Genomic DNA, 22,882 nt, shown 5'->3' with positions numbered 1-22,882 from the left:
GCTTCAGATATAGCAGACCTCATCCTTGAAGAAAAACTAGATTTTCTAGCCATTACCGAGTCCTGGCTCCATGCAGCCGCGGGCCCAGCTCTCTCTTTACCTATCCCTGATGACTACACCATCATCCGAGCAGACAGGTTAGAATCCAGAGGCGGAGGTCTCGCCATAATTGCCAAAGCACACCTCAATATTAGACTTCACACCGCAAACATCCTCACATCTTACGAAGCACTCACAGCTAAGCTGCCTACTGCCAATTCCCAAACTATCACCATCCACTTAATCTACAGACCTCCAAGGCCCATAGGCTCTTTCGAGGAAGACCTGACTACCATCCTTACTAACAACCTAAAATATACCTGCCAGAGTCTCATTTTAGGAGATTTTAACTTAGGCCTTAAAGACCCTAAAGACCCCAAGGCTGCCCTCACTGACAATACCCTGTCAGAATTAGGCTTTACCCAAAGAGTGTCTACCCCCACCCACAACAAAGGGAGAACCCTTGACTGGGTTGCAGACCGCAAATGCGTGGCCTCCATCACTGCCATCTCCCCCCAACCGTGGTCTGACCACCATCTCCTTACCTTCGCCCTTGAAGCCTCAAGACCTTTCTCCAATAACCCACTAGCCACAGCCACCCTTACAGGAAACAAGATAAACATCACATCGGAAAAACGAATCCCTCTCATTCTCCCAACCCTGAACCAACTAACAGGTACCTCTAATCCCCATCACCTCGTAGAGGGCTACAACAAAATCATGCTATCAGCCTTGGATTCTATTGCACCTCTAAAACTTAGAAAAAGCAAGCCAAAAAAACACCTGAACACCTGGTTCTCTACCACCTAAAAGCTCTCAGATTAGAGAAATGTAAAAAGGAACAAGCTTGGAGACAATTACCGTTAGACAACACAAAATTGATCCTCAATAAAATAGCTGCCGCTTACAGAAAAGAAATCATAATCGCTAAACAAAAGTCCTTCAACCAGAGAATTTCACAAGCCAAATCTAGTACCAAAGAATTGTTTATTATTATCAAAGAGCTGGAATCAACCATCCCTGTCCTAGACACATGTGTGAAGGATAAACAATGGTGCACCAGTGTCCAAAGCGCCCTCGCCAACAAAGTCGCAGGCCTACAATCCAAAATTAATAACAAGAAAGAATCCATAACCAACCCTACCAACACCCCTCTGCCCCCCTCACCCCACAACCCCAACCCAACCCTCTCTCCCGCTTCAGCTTCTCCAAAGTCTCCACATTAGAGGTGGAAAAAATGATCCTTGGCCTCAAACCTTCTAACTGCCAGAGTGACCCCTGCTCCTCACAAATCATCAAATATGCTGCAAGAGACCTCTCACTACTCATTACCAAACTCATCAACACCTCCTTCATGTCAGGCATTATCACTAACAATCTCAAAGAGTCCTGGGTTCTCCCTCTACTCAGAAAACCCTCTCTAAACCCATCGATACCTACTAATTACAGACCTATCACCACCGTCCCCTTCCTACTCAAAATATTAGACAAGACTGCTTACCTACAAATACAACGATTCCTCGAACTAAACCATCTCCTGGGAATCCAGCAATCGGGCTTCAGACCCCAACACGGGACTGAGACTGCTCTCATAGATCTCAAAGCCCAAATTGACACCCTAAGAGATAACGGGAAAACTGCTCTACTACTTCTGCTTGACCTATCAGCAGCATTTGACTTAGTAGATCACAAAATTATCTGCAACCACCTAGACTCAGCAGCCCACTTCTCTCAAGAAGCTATCGGCTGGATTGAGTCCTTCCTGAACAACAGGTCTATGCGTGTCTTCTCTACTTCGGCATCCGCTGACCCAATACCGATCACGTGTGGGGTCCCTCAGGGGTCATGCGTCTCCCCCACATTGTACAACGTGTTCACGAAGCCCCTGTTTGATGATCTAGATGGTCTGGGTATCACCTACACTAATTATGCTGATGATACCCAGATCCTCATCCCGTTGACAGGAGATTACAACAAGGATTTGGCCTTGGTGAACAGGGTGTACCTCATCATCCAGGCAGGCATGGATGGCCTCCCATAGTCTATGCCTGAATGATGACAAGACCATGATGACAATGATCCTCGGCTCCACCCCCAACCTCAACAAACTGGATCACAACTACGCTAGCTTCATCATTGATGGCAACTCTATCAAGGTAGCCAAGGAAGTCAAAACTCTAGGAATCCACCTAGACTCTTCCCTTTCCTTCTTCAAACAGGTTAGCTCCATGGCCTCATCCACAGAATACTCATGCAAACTAATACGAGCAGCCAAACCCTTCCTCTCTACCCAGAGCTGTACCACTTTAGCCAGAGCCCTTATACTATCAAAACTGGACTATTGTAACGCCCTCTATGTAGGAGCCAACACATATGTCATAAATAAAATACAGACTCTGCAAAACAATTCTCTCAGAGCAGCGCTCAGCATTCCCAAGAGAGAACACATTTCCAACATCAGGAGAGCCCATAATTGGCTCACTACCTCTGATAAAATCCTACTAAAAGTAGCCTCTTTAACCCATAAATGCCTCAAATACGCAGCCCCCTGTTACTTAGTCGACAGAATAAAAAGATACACCCCCAACCGACTCACCAGAACTGCTAACACCAACTTGCTCTCAGTCCCAAGGTTCAAACGATCCAAAACGGGAGGCAATAGCTTCCAGGTGAAAGCAGCCCAACATTGGAACTCCCTGCCACCCACCTTAAGGACACCTCAATTGTACCCCCACTTTAGACACAATTACATTCAGTGGATAAAAGACAACAACCAATAACTATCCTATGCATACTTGTAAATCTGTATATCTTTAAACTGTTTTCTACTGTTTTTGTCGTAACTTCTGCAACCATGTATACACTGTAATTACTGTACAGCACTGTAACCAAGCTGAGAATAACCCTGCTGCTCTTGCGCCCGTATACCTTCGGGTCTGGCGCGCACTATAAATGAATAAACAAACAAACAAACAAGTAATTTGTTGCCTCCAGACAATGTTCTATAACTTTCATTTTTGTCCTCCGTTACTGTAACTATGGCACATGTATATTTTTTGCACATGCACTGTAACTAATGCTGTGATACCTCCAGGTCTAGGCATTACAAAAATTTCATAAATAAAAATAGATGTTCATTTTTAACATGTTTTCGTCTCCTGTGTTGTTTTTAACCAGAGATACGGGACAAGAACAGAATGAAGCAAGCAGCACGTCAGAAGAAACGCTCCATTAACATATGCTGACTACAGCTTAGCTGGCTTCATTCTATTTAGATTTGAATTCTTACCTATTTGCGTTTATGTTAGAAACAGATCAAGTTTGTGCATTTTTTACAATAGACACTAGAAGGGCTGCTTCCAGTGTAAACACGGATCGGATGCAGTGCCGTATTAGAACCCAGAGATACAGAGGGCCTCTGCAGAACACCTAAACAGGTAAGAATTCAAATATAAACAGAATGAAGATAGCTGAGCTATTGTCATTCATGGAATTATTTGTGTGTAAAACGGGGATTTGCGTGCCATTCTGTGTGCAAATCCCTGTTTGATGAATGGGGATTTGCTGGCAGAATGGCACTCAAATAATGATAATAATATGTTATTTATATAGCACCTTAAGCCAAAGCGCTTTACAGAGAACATATTTACATACATTTATCATCCTAACCGAAGTTGGTACTCATTTATCGAGCTGGGAAGGACGAAAGGCTGAGTTGGCCTTGCCGGGAATAGAACCTGCGACCTGCAGATAGATTGCAGCAGCGAGCACTCAAACTGCTGAGCTATCTTACCAGCTTTAGACGCATATAATTCCATGAATCAGGGCCAGTATGTATTAATGGAGAGCTTCAACTGACATGCTACTCCATTCGGTTCTGTCCCGTATCTCCGGTTAAACGCCAATACAGGAAACGAAAAATTATAAAAACCAGCATCTAGATGAGGAGACTAAAAGTAAATCGACATGTGAAAATTACTAATTCACAGGTAAGCCGACTAAAACAAGAATTGAAATATAAACAGAATGAAGATAGCTAAACTCTAGTCAGTATCTATTAATGGACACTTTCAATTGACCCACTGGCCTTTATGTAATTTTAACCATTTGCACAATGAATTGAAAACAGATGTAAACAGATGCAAACCTGCGTTTATACTTTCATATTGGACTTTGTAGAGCAGTTAGTGTGAATGCCACCTGCAAATGTATGCATGGCAGGTGGCCTTTACAATAGATTTCTTTGGAATCCACCTTCTTTTTGCAGGTTGTATAAAAAGGCAGATTTTTAAAGGACTCCAGGACGTGAATGTCAGCATGAAAATGTCATGGGGGTGTCAACGCATTTTTTTTTTATTGCTAAGTGGCTGGGGGATGATGGAGTCTGCAAATATGATCCTCGTTTCCACTACCCAATACAAAACAACTAACACTAAGTGGTTTGTGAAAAAATAAAACCTGCGTCATTGTGTTACTCATACATTTTACTCATGCCTAACGGCTTTCAGAAAATGAATCCCTTTTCTCACCCAATGTTGTAACTTCCATCGATGGAAATGGAGCCTGAGCACAGGATTACATTCACATCTTTCTGGGCACTCTTTCCCCCTCTATGACTGGGGGATATTGGATTTTCACTCTGCATCTGAAGATGAACATTCATATTAAGTGCCTTCCACAAGTGGATGCTTGCGATATAAAGGAAAGCGCTGGAAGCAGTTGCAAAAATACCCTGCTGCTAAAAACAAATGCAAATCAAGAACAGTTATAACTGTGAATAGTCCCTTAGACTCGAGCAGAATGGTTTATCTGGCCGTCTCTATACATGATTTTGAATACCGGTATTTGTTGATTTACAATGGCATGCACATTGTGCATAATGGTAAGTGTTAAGATGCTTTCATGTGTCAAAAAAGTCTAGACCGTAGAAGCACGTAATTATCACACAGCATGGATTGTGTGAATCTGAAAGTAGTGAAACCACAAGGTAGTTTACAGAGACCCCAAATTGTGCAGTGCTATATATGAAGTGATAAACCCATAGTGGCTTTTTTTATTATGGGACATGTAGCCCTGCATGTACACTATGTACAGTTATGCAAAATGTCATGATTTACGCAACATGATTTGACAGCTTAATTTCAGCATATTTTTAAGGAATACAAGTGCATATGAATTAGCGACGTTAAGTGAAACATTAAATAGTGTATTTTCTTCACTACTAACATCATGAAGTTTGAGAATGTTTATTTTCAGAAGTTCCATTGCGAGCATTTTTCCATGTTCTGTTTTTATATTTAAATTGTGTCAAGTCCACCTCCTTCATCTTATGCCATTAATAAATGAATAAACTGTGCCCAATGTGTTTCTGTGACAGTTATCCCTATGCCTGTGGCAATTCCTCTGAGTAATTTGTACTCCAGTAGAACCATTTGGACTCAAAGTCCCTCGCTCCACTGTTAGACAACAAATTGAACAACAGAGTAAAACCCTTTTATTTTTTAAATTGCTTTTAGTTTATTTCCATAATGTTTGCTTGTCAATAATACAAAAATAGTTTACTTTTTTTACAGCAATTCCATGTTTTTGTCACATTAAATACAACAACAAGCTGCATGCCCTTGTCAAACAATGATTACAAGCAGATTACCGTATTATACAATGTCTTTGTATGTGCCTTGAAAGTACAGAGCAGGTGGCAATGTACTCTGCCTGGTGCACTAAACCACAAAATACCTAATATGATAGAATCCTGAAAGCAAAAAAAAGTGCAATGTGAGCTCTTTTAGTTTCATGTTTGTAGGAAATGTGCAGATTTTAAGAAATATTTATAAAGATTACCTTCACATTTTTGAAGTATTTTCCTTCAGTGCAATTTCTAAGGTTGCTGCCCTGCCCCACTTGCCTACAAAAGTGTAGGGAGCTAAATCTCAATTCTAGCATATAATTTGTTCACACAGAACCTGGGAGAGTATTTCACAGTTATGATCCCTTAAAATATCCCTGTTTGAAATGTAAGGGGGATAACTGCTATTCAAAAACAACTGCATGAACGAGTTAAACCCTCTCATGCATTCCCCTTCCCCTGCAACTCTTTGAAATAGGGAAGTAGGCATGAATTTGATTTCTGTAGATTGTTTATTTAATAGTTTGTTAATAACACACATTCGGGATTTGAATCTCTGTTGCTCTGTGTGGTCTTGCTTCCAAGACCAACACGTTGCCCTGTGCTATCCTCCGTTCACAGTTTCTAATTTCAAAATGTGCTTTGAAATGTGCATACGCTCCCCTTCCATGGCATGTGTGCAATTATGCATATAGGAGGTAAAAGGTGCAACATGATTTCCTGCAACCTCGTCTCTCTCATCCCCCCTCTCCTTTCCTTGTACCCCTGGCCCCCCAGCACTATCTGAAATATTGTCAGGCCTAGTACGATAGTCGCTTGTTTTTTCCCTCCCCTTGCTTTCTGCAACCCTCTCCCTCACCTTTTGTTTTTCTCCTGTTCTACCAGAAATGTTGTCAGGCCTAATATGGTAGTCACCTGTCTGTTTCAATTTCCTTGCCACTCCCCACCTCCCTTCCTTATCTATGTCTTAGCTCTTGTACTATCTGAAATGTCGTCAGGCCGAGTACAATAGTTAATTTCACATGCTTACTGTTCCTGGCCTATAAGAATGTCATTGTATTTTCCCATGTTCCCTCCCTTGCCTTGAAGCGCATTGAAACACATTGTGTATAGGCACTATATAAATAGAATATCATATCAGGGCAGGTGTATTATAGAGCTAAGATGAATCCATTCTGATGTTCTTTGTGAACAGGGTACACATTTACCTGACAATAATAAAGAGGATGCACTATTGCAAACCTTCATTTATTCCGATAACGTCTGAAAATCAGAGCAAACTATATAATATAGACATACATTTGATCAAGGGTTTTTAAAGAAAATAGTTCTATTAATACCATGCTAAATATTACAACATATGTACACATAAGACGTTTTAGAAATCGTCCATTAAACAGTATCTGTTGCTAGCATAGCAAAAGCTACTTCAAGTATCTGTACATGGCTGCACAAAGTAATAAAGTATTTAATACCATGTAGATTAACCTAATGTTAGCTCTCTTTCTATACATGTCTTATCTGTATGCAATAGTCTACACTAATAGGTTTGGTAAGAAGTGTACCCTAACCCATTGCATTTGATAGAATGTTCCAATATGTATCAGCTGCATGCATTTTATACGTCTATTTTACAAATCTCGGTTGGTATACAATGATAAAATAAAATCATGCAAATTGAGTTGCTGCACATATTTTGTCACCCAGTGCAATGTGGAAATGCTCATTCATAATTTTCCTATTTTTTTTCGGTTTACCAGCTCGGAGATCATCAATGGTAGGAACAATAGCGCAGCAAGATAACCACTGCCAGACAGCGAGCTAACATACATTCTGCAAGTTCAAACCCTAGCAGGGCTTCCTTAGCCATTCATGCTTAAAAGTTCCCTAAATTGAGTGCCACTAAATAGGTTAATAGTACATCACTTTAAAATATTAATATTATTAAGGATGCAAAACAAGGGGGATTCTGGGAGTCCCTCTACTGGAACGGACACAGCCCATTCATCTGTTCTTGGGTGGTTGGCCCCCAAGAGAGTCTCACCCAAGTCTTTAGCTCACTGTCCCTTTCAAAGAGGAGAAATATCCCTGCATATCAGTCTTTGTTCTGCCCAGAGGCAGTCCAGCACCGAAATGCTAGGCAATTCTCCTCTGAACAAGAATACCAATAGCTACCCCAGACACATGTTTTGGCCTAGTCGGGCTTCATCAGTGAGGTGGAGCTGTGCCTCTCTAAAAACAGTGAGCAAGGGTCCACGTCTGGATTCCACTGGTAATTTAGGGTGAAACCCAAAGTTACTTAATATGCAAAATAAGGGGGGTTCTGGGAGTCCATCTAGTAGCACGAACAGGGACTCCCAGAACCCCCCTTTTTTTGTATATCAATATGCCTTGCTCAGTGAGTGAGGTGTAATGATCTTATTAAGACAATAGTGTATATTGGAAATGATCCTTAGAAATTAGCCTCCTGAAAAGGGACAGTTTACAATGTTAGCACAATTAAATACTGATCTTTTCTGTTATAGCTTATTTTGCCAAGAATGCACACCGTTTTGTCTCACAACATGACCTAACTTTTTGGAAAGCGGCACACTTTGATTCAAACCAATGATTTATTGCTTCTGTGAGCACCAAGGCACTGTCAGAACAAGTAGTAGTTACATTTATTTGGATTATTATAATCCATTGAACAACAACAGTAAAAGCAAGAATAAAACATGATGTAAAAACATGTCCATCAACGTCTAAACACAATCAGAATGTATGAAAATATGCAATTTAAAATTCATGACAGCGGGCGTGGCTAGACGACAAAGAAGATGGCCGGTTAGCCTTGTTGCTCCGTCCCACACAATAAATTAAATTAGGCATTATCTACTTCCCCCGACATTATTTTTACCTTCCTCCCTCAGCATTGGTGCCCGGACCTCTTGCTGGAGTGGCTGATTCTGGCTCGGCACTGCTGCATATCTCCTTTCGCTACGAAGCGAGCTCTGACTCTCAGGCCCCGGCAGCTGCTACAGCGGGCATCCGCCCCTGATGAAGTAAGTTACGGCATCACACCCACTGTAAAGCGGCGGTTGTGGCCTGGTCGGCCCACCGTCCAAGAACATCGCCTCCTCTGGTACATAAGTACAATTACATGGGTGGAAAGCCTATTCAACATAAAAAATAAAAAAAAAACAACTGAATTAACTGTTAACTTCCTCTTTACTTAACGCAAAGCAACTTCCTTAAAAACTGTAATGCTTCAATATATCAGTGCCTTCATTTATAAATAACTGTATTAAAGCACACCTCCACATAATCTGTGCATATATTACTGCCCATATAATTTTCCTCTCTACACATGTTACCATTCTAAACATTTATGGTCCCACTAGTCCTGACCCCTACTTTTGGGTCACAATCAAACAATTAATACCTCAAAATAATTTCACCAACCTAATCATGTGCGGGGATACTAATCAGGTCCTTGATCCTTTTTTTTAATAGAAAATCGAGTAGTCTGTTCAAAAATAACAAATCACACAAATCCTTCCTGGGCTGTTTGGCTGAAACTGGCCTTATTGATATTTGGAGATTATCTAATCCCACCAACTGGACTACACTTCCAGTCATCCCCTCATAACACTCTATCCCGTCTAGACTATATTTTCTCTACTAAAACCCTTACTGGTTCAGTTGTTGACTCTAAAATAGAAAATATCATTATATCCGATCATGCCCCTGTTTGTACTTCCTTTAGTCTTTCTGACGTGCAAAAACCTTCTTCACGGTGGAAACTTAATAACTTTCTCCTACAAGATCCTCAATTTATTCTATGTGTTAAATCTTTCATCCTACAGTATTATGCAGATAATCTTGACAGTGATACATTGGTAGTGAGTAATTGGGCTGCCTTCAAGGCTGCTTTAAGAGGTCACATTATGGCTTACTCAGGGAAAAAGCATGCACTGTGCAAAAAGCATCTGGATGACCTTTACTCTCAGCTTACCCTAGCGGAACAACATTATTATCACAACTCCAACCCTACCAATCTTTGTCAGGTCGTGGCAATACGCTTCCAAATTAATAATGAGATCACAGACCTAGCTGCTGGGACAATTATTAGATATAAAACAAACATTTATCAACCATCCAATAAAGCAGGGAAAGCTCTAGCCTCTTATTTGAAAACATAAAGACATTTCCAATCTCCCATATCAAAGACTCATCTGGAACTGTACATCATCCTCCCAACGATATTCAAAACTGCTTCAAACATGTTTATATTAATCTATACACTCCTGAGAACTCCACTCCCAATAACAACATTAAATCCTTCTTTGATAACATTAACAGATCCTCATACCCTCGATTGGATCTATCCCAACTAGATAATGACATCACCTTTCCTGAAATCATTAAAGCAATTCAAGGTTTGGGTAAAGGAAAAGCCCCAGGCCCAGATGGCTTTTCCACTGACTCTTTTGACAAGCTGTCTGAACCCCTTACTCCTAAACTTCAAAATCTATTTTCTTACTTTATATCCCAAAAAGCCTCCTCTGACTCTTTTTCAGAAGCTTTACTCACACTCTTCCCCAAACCAGAAAAGGATCCTTCACTCCCTGGCAACTATCGGCCCATTTCTCTTATAAATATTGAAAGCAAAATCTTTGCAAAAATCCTAGCCAATAGGATTGATTCCTCTCCTCCCACCCTAATAAAACCAGATCTCGTTGGTTATGTAAAAGGGCGCAATATTTCTTCCAATACCAGACTACTTTTGAATGTTATCCACATTTCAGCCAAAAACAAAAAAAGATAAGTAGGGCTCTGCTGCCATAGCATTAGATGCTGAAAAGGACTTTATTCACATCAATTGGGACTTCATGTTTCAATCTCTACATTGGCACGGATGTGGTGATAAGTTCATCTCCTCCTCCCCCAAAGCTTCAATATGTATTAATGGTCTAACTTCCCCATCCTTCCCACTCCAGAGAGCTACTACGCAGGGTTGCCCCTTCTCACCCATCTTCTACATCCTTTCATTAGAACCACTATTAGACTAATTAGATTTAACACAAATATTCTGGTTATATCAGGAGGTACATCCCACATAAAAATTACTGCATATGCAGATGACATCCTCATTCTCATGAATAATCCTAAATTGCACCTACCTTACTTACTCAACGCATTCTCAATTTAGTCTTGTATCAGGGTATAACAAAGATGAATCTGAGATGATGCCCCTTAATCCCTACTGTCTTAAACAAGACATAGGGCCTCATTAGGACCCAGGCGGTAAGGGGTTTACGGCGGCGTAAACAGCACCGACCCTTACCGCCTGATTCCGAGGTCCCTTAGCGCCATGGCGGATTTAACACCTGCTTTTAGCAGGTGTTAAAATCCATGGCGCTAAGGGACCATGTTGTTAATTACGCCACCGTAATTTACGGTGGCCTAATTAACGCCTTCCCCACTCCCATTATGCCCTATGGGGCAAAAATGGGAATGGGGAAGGGTAAATGGGGATTGGGGACTTACCGCCCGCCAACCTCGGAATGGGGCGGTAAGTCCGCCAACCACCATGGCGTAAACGTAGTTTACGCCATGGTAGTAAAGGTACGACCCAGGCGGTAACTTACCGCCTGGGTCGTAATGAGGCCCACAGACTCCTTTGGTTTTAAATGGTGTAGCTCCTATATAAAATATCTGGGTATGCATTTTGCCCCTACAATCCAGGATACCATTAAACGTAATACCCAATCCTTGTTGGAAAGATTAAAAGAGCTAACCTCCAGATGGTCTCCCTTGTATCTTTCATGGTGGGGACGACTTGACACGATCAAGATGATGCTGTCACCAATAATCTTATATCACCTGCAACTTCTGTGTGTTTCAATGTCTCCTTCGTTTTTTAAATGTATTTACTCTATTCTACTAACATTCCTATGGGGGGAGGGTAAAAGTAAAAGGATTGCCTTGATCAAATTGAAGGCACTATATGATAAAGGAGGGGTTAAGTTTCCTGATTTCAAATTACATCCCACAGCTTTTCTCCTGAAACAATCCAGATGTTGGTTTGCATGTCCCAAATTAACAGACATTCCGACATGATGTTACATTGAGAAACAGTTGGTTCATCTCTTATAAATAACTGACCTTATTTATGTATTCAATCATCGGTCATCTCGGACCCTATTAGAGCATATATATCCACCCTTCAATTCGTTCTTTTTTCTCACAAAACATTTTCGAAAAAATGTCTCTCCCTTTTATTATGGCACAATAAAAAGATACTGATCAATAATCGAGCCCTTAACAGAAAATCCTGGTTGAAAAAGGGTATCAGATTTATACAACAAATCATAGACGGGCCCTCTATTCTATAATTTCAACAACTCAAACATCAATTTTTCATTCCCAATGCAGAATTTAATTTCTACAACAAACTGGTCAATTCTTGATGTGTTGCTCTTCATAGTTCCTCTAATGACATACTAACTCCTGACACCTTCAGACTACTACAGTTAACAATGTTTTCTGAGATAAAGGCCTCAAGATTCTACAACTTCCTTATAACATCCCTAAAGATGGGTACAGTGCGCTCCAAATGGTAGGATGATTTTGGTCACATTTTAGATGATCACACATGGTCTACCGTTTTCTCTAGAATTAAACATATATCTACATCAGCAAATATCTCTCAAAATGTTTTTTTCTCTTTATACATAGAACATTCATCACACCAGCAAATATCTCTCAAAATGTTTTTTCTCTTTATACATAGAACATTCATCACACCAGCTAAAGTATCTTTATCTAAGAATGGTAACAATGATAATTGTTTGACATGTGGTGCAGCTGCTGCCTCTTACAAACATATGTTTTTTGAATGTCCCTATACTTTTAAGTTCTGGCAACAAGTATGGAAATATCCCAAAGCTATATTTTACATTGACATCCCACTTTCATTCATAAACACTGTTTTGGGAAGCATTGCTATAACCACCTTCCTACCATCGGAAACTACCAAACTCTATGATCCCTTCATCAGTATAGCTTTGAAGAGCATTACTGCCAATTGGAAAGACTCTCATTCCTTGTGCATCAGAAGCTGGTGGAATAACATATGTCACATACAAAGGATGAAAATGTGCATGGCAAATAATATAAGTTCTATTCCCAAGTGCTACGCTAAATGGTCCTTCTTCATCCATTATTTGGAACACATTACTGTTACCACGCATGGAATGTGACTTCTTCATGTCTCTAACACTTCTTGGATGTTCCTTGTATATTACTATGTGTATATAATTTCTGATGCCAATTTGAAAATATTTTATTATATTCAAATGTGCCATATCTTCTTTAATCTGCTCCTCATACTCTCCCATCTCACCCTTGTCTCTTGTTTGTTCTGTGTTTGTCTCATGTTTGTTACTTGTATGTCCCCCCTACTTAATCAATCTTAATGCAGCATCTTTCAATGATAAGTTGTTCACAATATACAGTTCCATATTTCTCATATGTATCCATAATGCATTATAGTTATAACAATATATATGTTAAACAAGATAACAGCACATCCTGTTATCTGCTCTTTAGTATTTTTCCTTTCCTTGGTATCTTTTGTTAACAGATTTTCCTATGGATTACTGCATTTTGTTCATAAACAATGATTTCATTATTGTCCTACATATTTCAATAGAAATTATTAAAATTCAAATTCATGACAAACCACCATTGGTCAGTGAAAACAGAAATTCCAATAAAAACTATTTTTATATGTGTCTGAAATCCTTCAGCTCATTGCCAGACAAAAGTCGGGCAAGGCACCTGGGCACAATGTGATTCCCTAATATTGTCTTCTGTGCCAATATTGAGGTCTGAGCATGCTTCTTGACCCAAGAGTTTACATGATTATCTGTACAGGGTTGATCCCCACTAGCTGGAATACTGGCATAATTGTGTCTATGTTTAAAATGGGTAGCAAATCACTTCCAGCATCCTATCTTCCAGTCACACTCTTGGAAGTCCAAGCTTTTTGCATGGCTTTTATTGAAAAGACTGGAGGGTTGAGTAAGGGATGCCTCTCATCAGACACTCAATTTGTCCTTTGGAGCAGATCTGTATATGGTCCATCAGTGCATTAACCTTCACCTTATTCTTGCCAGGAGCTGCATAGTTTTGGGCTCTCCTATCTATGTGGCCGTCATGGACCTTAGCTCTGCTTTCGAACACGTGAACAGGAGATTCCTTTGTGTTACCCTATTTTGAAGCCCCTGATACATATGCTGGAGGCTTTGACTATTGATACTCGCATCAGGGTTTGCACTGGGGCAGGTGGTGAATTGAGTGACCATTTTAGAATGGGTAAGGGATTGAGGTAGTGGTGCCTTCTTGTCCCCTTGATGTTTAACCTTTCTACAAACTCTGCTGTCTTGACTCTAGTTGCGTCTAGTGTGGATGTCCCTCTTTGCCAGGGCAAGACGTTGTATTCTTAAACTATGCAGATGACACAGTGTTGATGGCACAGATGCCTAGGTCCTTACAGACACTTGGGAATATAGCGTTATATCCTGCTCTCCCCAGCAGGGGGTCCAGCTAATTATTTGGGAAAGGATCCCAATATTTTTCATTGGTTCCTGGTAATCAGGATCAGGTTAAATGGTGTCCAGCTCAAGTCTGTGACTTGTAAGTGGTCTGGGGAAGAAAATGGGGGTGGGATCTGTACCTGCAGAGAGTGGCAATCACTTGAACATGTTGTCCTCTTTTTCCCATTATATAATGACATCCACAAACGTTTCCTTTTAAATGTCCTTCATGAATCTAGACTCTGTCACTCAAGACAGATATTTCTCAGGCTGCTGCTGTTATGCGTCACCTTGGTGACAAGCGCATATGGCTGCGTTTCTGCATTGGAAGACGTAAGTTGCCACCACGTCTTCCGCTTTAGCTGTCTAGTGTTCTACGCGTGCGGTCAAAGGCTTTTTAGCCACGCCCACCTTTGCCGCCTCCGCGTTGCAACTGCTTCGTCAGCTTCCCTGACGCTTGCTACCTGTTGTTGCCATAGGCTCCTCTCTCTCCCCCTTTGTTTACATTTTTTGCTCTTGTTATTTCCGCTGCGGACCCCTGCTTTCTTGTCGGCGCTGCTTGCCTTCCTCGATCTCCCGGTATGGGTGCCTTCCGCTCCCCGCTCTGGCGTGCTTCCTTCTCTGACATTTCCCTGGCTTAGATCTTCTGCGTTTGTTTTTCTCACTTACCTTTCCTGTCTTCTTCAGTTTTCCCCACCTCTCTTCCTTTCCTCTTCCTGTTCCCTCTTAGTCTCTCCTGGAGATTCTCCGCTTCCTTGGCTATGGAAGTTCAACCTTGCATTAGTTTTTGCAAATTTGAAGAGTTGTCTACATTCCATCACGGAGCCTACTTTCCAGACGAAGACTACCGGCTTTATGCTCCTTGGGTTTTTTTTGCTGCCAGTGCTTGGTTTTTTTCGCCAATCTTTCCCTTCTGCGTAGGGGGTCACCGACAAGGCTCCCTGCTAAGCCTTCGCGGTGGCTTCCATTCGAGGAAGGACCACACCTTGAACAAGAAAAGAGAGGGATTACAGAGCCAGATGATCCTTGGCCCAGAAAGTCAAGACAAAGCCCTAACAGGTGAGGAGGAGGAGGAGGGTAACTGGGAAATACAGGAACCACTACAATCAGAGCCTGACAGATTGCAACGCTGAGACCCTAAGCCATAGGCAATGGCAACTGCTGAACAATTACAAGAACTGGTCGCAGCAGTTCAGAATCTTTCGGTGGAGATGCAGAACATGAAGGCCAAAAACAACCTCCTAAAACAAAAGGTGGCATCAAGAGAACCTCCTAACACTGATTTGCCTCCAATGGTGTTGTCCTCCGGGAAGTTTGAAGAGGCCTCAAAGAAGCTTAAGGAGTTTCTAGATGCATGCAGACTATATTTTACTTTCAGGAAACGCACCTATTCCATGGACCACGCCAAGGTGGTCTTTCTAGTCTCAAATATGTCTGGTAACGCCCTAGCTTGGGTTACTCCGTTAGTGACTGGTGAAGATCCCGTACTTCAAGATTTTGGAGCATTTGTAGAGCTATTGAAACGCACCTTTGAAAGACCCGAGATCGCCTAATCAGCATTTGAAGACCTTCTGAACATATGTTAGGGACAAGCTGATGTTTTGTCCTATATTTCCTCATTCAAAAAGTTGGCCACTGAGACAGGGTGGTCGGAACAGACTCAATGTGTATTATTTAGATGCGGGATGCAAGAGAAGCTGAAGGATGAGCTTACTCGGGCCGCTCGCTCAACAACATTGGCAGATCTTATGTCGACTACTATTCAAATTGAATTTCGGATGCAGGAAAGACAACAGGAAAGGCGTTGTAACCGACCGGTCTTCCTTAGGAACCTCTCCCCTCCTCCTCCTTTGCCTATGTCCAAACAGACCGACAAACCTATGCAAATAGGTATACTCATCGTTTGCTTACTTCCGAGGAACGAAGGAGAAGGAGAGAACAAGGCCTCTGTGCCTATTGTGGTTCAGACCAACACCGTATTCAGACCTGCCCCGAATTACCAGCCAGACAGTCGGAAAATGACAGCCCTCGGACCTAGAAGGGCGGGCAACTGAGGGGATGGTACTAGTCCCTATGTGTCCATGTCAATCGGCTCAGCTGAATGCTCAGAAGACTCCCGATTAATGGTGATACCCGTCAAGGTGAAGGTGGGAGATCATCAGGTGGAAGCACTAGCCTTGTTGGACTGCAGGGCCGCAGGAAATTTCATCGACACCCTATGGGTAGATAACATGGGTCTAAGTCATGTGCATCGCTTGAAGACCAAAGAGTGGAGGGAGTTGATGGGAAACCTTTGAGTTCAGGCCCCATTGCACAGACCACAGAATTACTTCACGTTACTATCCAACAACATACCGAACAAATCCGGTCTGAGATTTTCGTGCAGCCCATTTTGCTATTGTTTTGGTTATTACCTGGTTGCGACAACACAAGCCACACATCGATTGGTCGACCAACAGGTTGGGATTTGACTCTTCTTATTGTGAAAAGCATTGCCTGCAGACTGTCTACTACCAAGAAGCCACAATGCTACCTAGCATACTTAACATAACCATCTGAGTCCATTCTATTGCTGGTATCCTGGAGACCTACAAAGCAGTATTTGCAGAAATGAATTCCCTGGCATTACCACCTCATCGACCAGAAGATTGTAACATAGATTTGGTACCAATGCCTTGGGAGAAGTATTAAAAAAGATATCTCAATGACAACTTACAGAATGGGCTGATAAGACCTTCCAAATCACCAGATGGAGCTTCATTATTTTTCATCCCAAAAACGATTCTACCGACCTTCGACCGTGTATTGATTTTCGAGGGCTTAATAAAGTCACTGTCAGGGATCGTTATCCCATGCCACTTATTCCGGATATTTTGGAAGTGGTTCAAGGTGCCACTATATTTTCCAAGCTGGATTTACACAGTACTTACCATTTACTCAGAGTACGATCGGGGGATGAGTGCAAAACAGCATTTCGGCCTATACGAACATCATGTGATGCCGTTCGGTTTGTGATGCGCCAGCTGTATTTCAACGCTTCATGGATCGCATTTTCTCAGATCTTCTATTCATTTCAGTGGTAGTATATCTGAATGATATATTGGTATTTTCACGTACCTGGCAAGAACACCTGGAACACCTCTCACAAGTCTTGGAACGTCTCAAACAGACCGACTCCTCGCCAAAAGAGAACAATGCATGTTTGGTGTCTCATCCATCCCTTATCTGGGGTTTATTCTGTCATCTTAAGGGGTACAGATGGACAAGAAGAAGATTAAAGCTATCGAGAGATGGCCATCTCCGACCGCAGTCAAGGAGGTACAAAGATTTTTGGATTTAGCAAATTTCTACCGGCGGTTTACTGCCGGATTCTCTGAAACGGTTCTACCTATCACCAACTTGCTAAAAAAATCTTCCGGACCATTTCAATGGAGCCTCAAGGTGGAAGAACATTTCCAAGCACTAAAACGTCTTTTTTACTGTGCTCCTATTCTCAAACATCCAGATCAGATAAAACCCTTTATACTGAAGACAGATGCTTCGGCCGCCACCATCGGAGCAGTACTTTTACAGGAACACAACAAAAAAGAACACCCGAATGCTTATCTATCTAAAATGCTTACAGACAGCCAACGGAATTACTCTGTTCTTGAACGGGAACTCCTAGCTATGAAGATGGCTTGCAGCGAATGGAGACATCTACTGCAAGGCGGTAGGCACCCGTTTACTATACGAACAGATCATAAAAACTTACAAGTATTACAGAAGATAGATGGAGGGCATAAACTTACGTCAAGCCCGCTGGGCACATTTATTTGCCCAGTACGATTTCCATATCACATACATTCCAGGAAGCCAAACCACAATAGCAGATGCCCTCTCCAGGAAGACCAGAGAAACAAAGCCCTGCTCCATTCCTCAGCACAGAATGTTTCCCAGAAACATAGTAATCAACAACGTCACCTGCTTTTTGCAACAAGTCAAGGAGGACTTAACAACTCGAAAAGTCCAAAACTATGAGGAAGAATTATTGGAGAAAGACGACTTATTATTCTATAAAGGCCACGAATTCCTTCCCACTGCAGCGCTCCGCAACACAGCCTTGTTCTGGTGTCATAGAGGTCATAAGACTACATTAGATCTGGTACAAAGGGTGTTCTACTGGCCGGGTCTGTCGGCTGATGTCCGACGCTATGTAAGAGTTTGCAATACCTGTAATCAAAGCAAATAGAACACTTCCAAACCTGTGGGTCTGTTGGAACAGAGCGCTATACCTGAACGTCCTTGGAGTCACATCTTCACGGATTTTATAGTGGACTTGCCCCTTTCCGAAGGGTGCTCTTGTATCATGCTGACCATAGATGCCTTTTCAAAGATGGCCCACTTTTCACCACTTCCAGGTTTATCCACGGCAAGAGAAATGGCAGAAACATTTGCCAAAGATATATTTAGACTCCATGGTCTTCCCGACAAAATAATCCCGGCTCGGGGGAGTCAATATATATCTAAGTTCTGGAAGTCCCTCTGTCAGAACCTGGGAATCGAACAAGCTTTATCTTCAGGGTACCATCCGCAGACCAATGGTCAGACGGACAGGCTGAATGGTACCCTTGAACAATACCTACGCTTTTACGTCAAAATGCAACAGGACAATTGGGTGTCCTTATTACCAACAGCAGAATTCTTATACAATAATGGGAAACATTTTGCGACCGGCATGTCACTGTTTTTTTGTACATACGGGGTACACCCCCGTTCTATTCTTCCAGTAGCCAGGGTCCAATCATCTTTGCCTGCGGTAGAAGATAGTCTATCCAGAATACAAGAAGCACATGCTGCAGCTAAACTCAGTCTTGCAGACAGCCTGCGAACTGCAAAAGCTTATGCAGATAAGCATCGCCTCGAGGTTCCAGACTGGAAAGTGGGCTCCAAGGTGTGGCTTTCCAAAGATTCTTGCCATGATGGGTACATCCCTCTAAACTATCTCCACGGTTCAAAGGGCCTTTTCCCATTGCTGCCAGAATGAACCCGGTAGCGTTTCATCTCAAACTACCTCCTAGTCTGAATCGTGTTCACCCAGTACTCCACTCCTCCTTGTTAAGGGATGTTCAATTATCTCGTCCCACTCGAGCGGTTACAATTCCAAGGCCTTTGTCTACTGACGAGGAATATGAGGTGTCTCAGGTGTGGGATTTACAGTATAGGGGAGGTAGGTTGGAATACCTTATACATTGGAAGGGATACCCCAGTTCGGAAGACTCTTGGCAGCCCCTGTCACATATTCAGGCTCCGATCCTTCTTAAAAAGTTTCACCATGCCCATCCTGGTAAGCCGGAGGGGGTGGAGCTAGGGGGGGGGCATGCTGTTATGCGCCACCTTGGTGACTGGCGCATATGGCCGCGTTTCTGCATTGGAAGATGTAAGTTGCCACCACGTCTTCCGCTTTAGCTGTCTAGTGTTCTACGCGTGCGGTCAAAGGCTTTTTAGCCACGCCCACCTTTGCAGCCGCCGCGTTGCAACTGCTTTGTAAGCTTCCCTGACGCTTGCTACCTGTTGTTGCATATGCTCCTCTCTCTCCCCCTTTGTTTACATTTTTTGCTCTTGTGATTTCTGCTGCCGACCCCTGCTTTCTTGTCGGTGCTGCTTGCCTTCCTCGCTCTCCCGGTGCGGGTGCCTTCCGCCCCCCGCTCTGGCGTGCTTCCTTCTCTGACATTTCCCTGGCTTAGTTCTTCTGCATTTGTTTTTCTCAATTACCTTTCCTGTCTTCTTCAGTTTTCCCCGCCTCTCTTCCTTTCATCTTCCTGTTCCCTCTTAGTCTCTCCTGGAGATTCTCCGCTTCCTTGGCTGTGGAAGCTCGACCTTGTATTAGTTTTTGCAACTTTGAAGAGTTGTCTACATTCCATCACGTAGCCTACCTTCCAGAGGAAGACCACCGGTTGATTGCTCCTTGGGGTTTTTTGCTGCCATTGCTTGGCTTTTTCCCCAATCTTTCCCTTCTCGGGAGGGGGTCACCGACAAGGCTCCCTGCTAAGCCTTTGCGGGGGCTTCCATTCAAGGAAGGAGCACGCCTCAAACAAGAAACACAGAGCCAGACGATCCTTGACCCCAGAAAGTCAAGACAAAGCCCTAACAGGTGAGGAGGAGGAGGAGGAGGGTAACTGGGAAATACAGGACCACTACAATCAGAGCCTGACAGCTGCACCTTCCCTATGTGGGAATTATATTTTCCCTTGCCAGCTACTTGAAAGCAGCTTGGGTTCGTAGATCCAAGCTCCTTAGCTCGCAGCCCTCTTTCGCTCTTTAGCCTCTGCTCTGTGAGCATGCTCTTTTAGCTCTCTGTGATTTATGCTGTTGGATTTGCTTTGCTTTTCATTGATCAGTGGTGCTTTACTATTTTCAGTGGTGCTTTACTATTTATTGTATTGTATGCCTTTTGTATGGTTTGCCACTTAGCTCATGAACTAGTTTTTGTTTTATTTATTTTTTGTGCAATGGGTTTTTATTGAGATTTGTGCTTTCAATGACCAGTCCTGGTGTTTCATGAATCTGAAATTGCATATTTTGATACAGTCTGATTGTGTTCAATCTGTTCAAATGGATGGACATGTTTAATACCTCATGTTGTATTATTGCTTTTACCTGTGTTGTTTAATGGATTATAATAATCCAAATAAATTGAACTACTACTGCAAACTTAACTACTACTGTCGGAACCGAAAAATGCATATGGCTCCAAATATCTTCCCTGTTTCAATACTAGGTGATCCGTGCCACTGCTGCTCTCTTTCTACTTCTTAAGTATAAAGAAATATGTTCCCCCTTCCAGAACAAGATACCTCTATGTTTCTCTAGTTGTACCATTGTCTTCAATGACTCGGGTGGTTCTAGCAAAAACCATGCTCCTGACATCCAAAAAGAGAGAGAGAGAGAGAGAGAGAGAGCAAGAGAGGGAGAAAGAGAGAGAGAGATAGAGGGATTAACATAGAGTGACAGAGATAAAAAAGGAGTGCAGAGATGAAGAGTATTCCCCCAAATACACATTAGTAAAAGAAAAAAAGTCACTGGCTCATCATGAGTTGGGCGGTATCCCAGCGGCAATACCTCCAAACTGTAATAGCATTAGTGCCCACTGGTCTGGCGGTATTACCAGCGGATTACGCGTTGGGCGCTAACAGTAAATCTCCATTCCACATTGGTTCTATTGGATCCAATGGGGCATTTTGTTGGTGCCAATACAGCCGACGGTAAAAGTAAATGGGCACAGGGTGCTAAATGGGATTTTCACCTCCAGAAAAACAGCTGGCGGTAAAACACCCCATTTAGTGCCCAACTCCTGATAGGGCCAGCTCTTAATGCAGTGGTAATGCCATTACCGCCGCATTTAAGTTCTACAGCCCAACTCACGATGAGGCCCCCTGACTCTGCATTACAAATGCCAAGTCATAGACCTAGTAATTTGCAAATGCGTAGAACTCTGTGATGACTTTCATTATTTTATATTTGTTTTTTACTGAATGTGAATGCTTTTATATGTAACACTGAAGATAAGAAATAATAATGTTCAGCAGAGTAAACCTATCACACAGTGCTTTACAACAGAAGCTTAGTCAGCAGGATCTGATGAAGGTGATGGAGGGTCAAATGTACAAGCGGCAATATGGACCAGGGACAGCACATATCTGCAATACACTTTGTACAAGAATTACATTTATGTACACTCAGGTAGGATTCAGGGCGAGTTTTGGGATTTATGGAGGACAGATGTGACCAATGTAAGTCTCCTGTGCAGTGACTATGGCTTTAATGTCATGGGTAGGGAGTTCCATGGTAGTAAGCAAGAAGGGAGGAGTAGTAGTTTAATGAAGAAGCAAAGTGAGGAAAGGGTCTTATGATGTCTATGATCTATGGATGGCACAAATCTAAGTATCATGGCCAGATGTTGGGATGTTGAAGCTAGAGTAGAGAAGGCACCATCAGGCATACGCTTACATCATGGAAGCAAGGAGCAGAGTCGGCGGGTACATAGAATCCACCTATGTTAAAACAGAGGAAAAGGGAGTTCTCCATGGAGTACACAACAGGCCCCATTTATTCACCCAGCCGGGCCTGCCTCCCAGTATAGACTACCCAGGCCAATGCCTCCCTAGTTCTGGTGGTCTGAACGTTTGCCATACATCCAAACTATTTTCCAGGACTGGCCCAGCAGTGCCGAAGAGTTTGAGTACAATGGCCCATGGACACTGCTTTAAGCAGTCAGTTACCACTGGCTAAGAAAGAATCAGTAACCTCTTTGTCTTTTTAGGACTCAAGAAAACCAAGGACTATGAGAGATGCTGGGGGAGACCAAAGAGACTTTGAAAAGACCTTGTTGATTTTAGAAATTGATTTCCCCATGTTCTTGTTTTTTTACCATGCATGTGTCTTTGTGTTTCACAAACTTTTTCATCTGAAGGTAATATCTTGGTCAAGGGATGTTGTTCAACAAAGGCTGATTTTGTTTCCCTTTGCTTTTCCCAATTAGCTGCCATTGTGAGTGACTTCACAAATACTCAATTCACAAACCAGACTGATTCCACTATATCCCCAAGGTATGGCATACTAAGAATTTGAAGTACAAGGATCACTGAAAAAG

This window comes from Ambystoma mexicanum, chromosome 8 (assembly GCF_040938575.1).
Source record: "Ambystoma mexicanum isolate Mex_15411 chromosome 8, UKY_AmexF1_1, whole genome shotgun sequence".
In the NCBI taxonomy this organism is placed as follows: domain Eukaryota; kingdom Metazoa; phylum Chordata; class Amphibia; order Caudata; family Ambystomatidae; genus Ambystoma; species Ambystoma mexicanum.
This window is presented reverse-complemented; position numbering follows the sequence as displayed.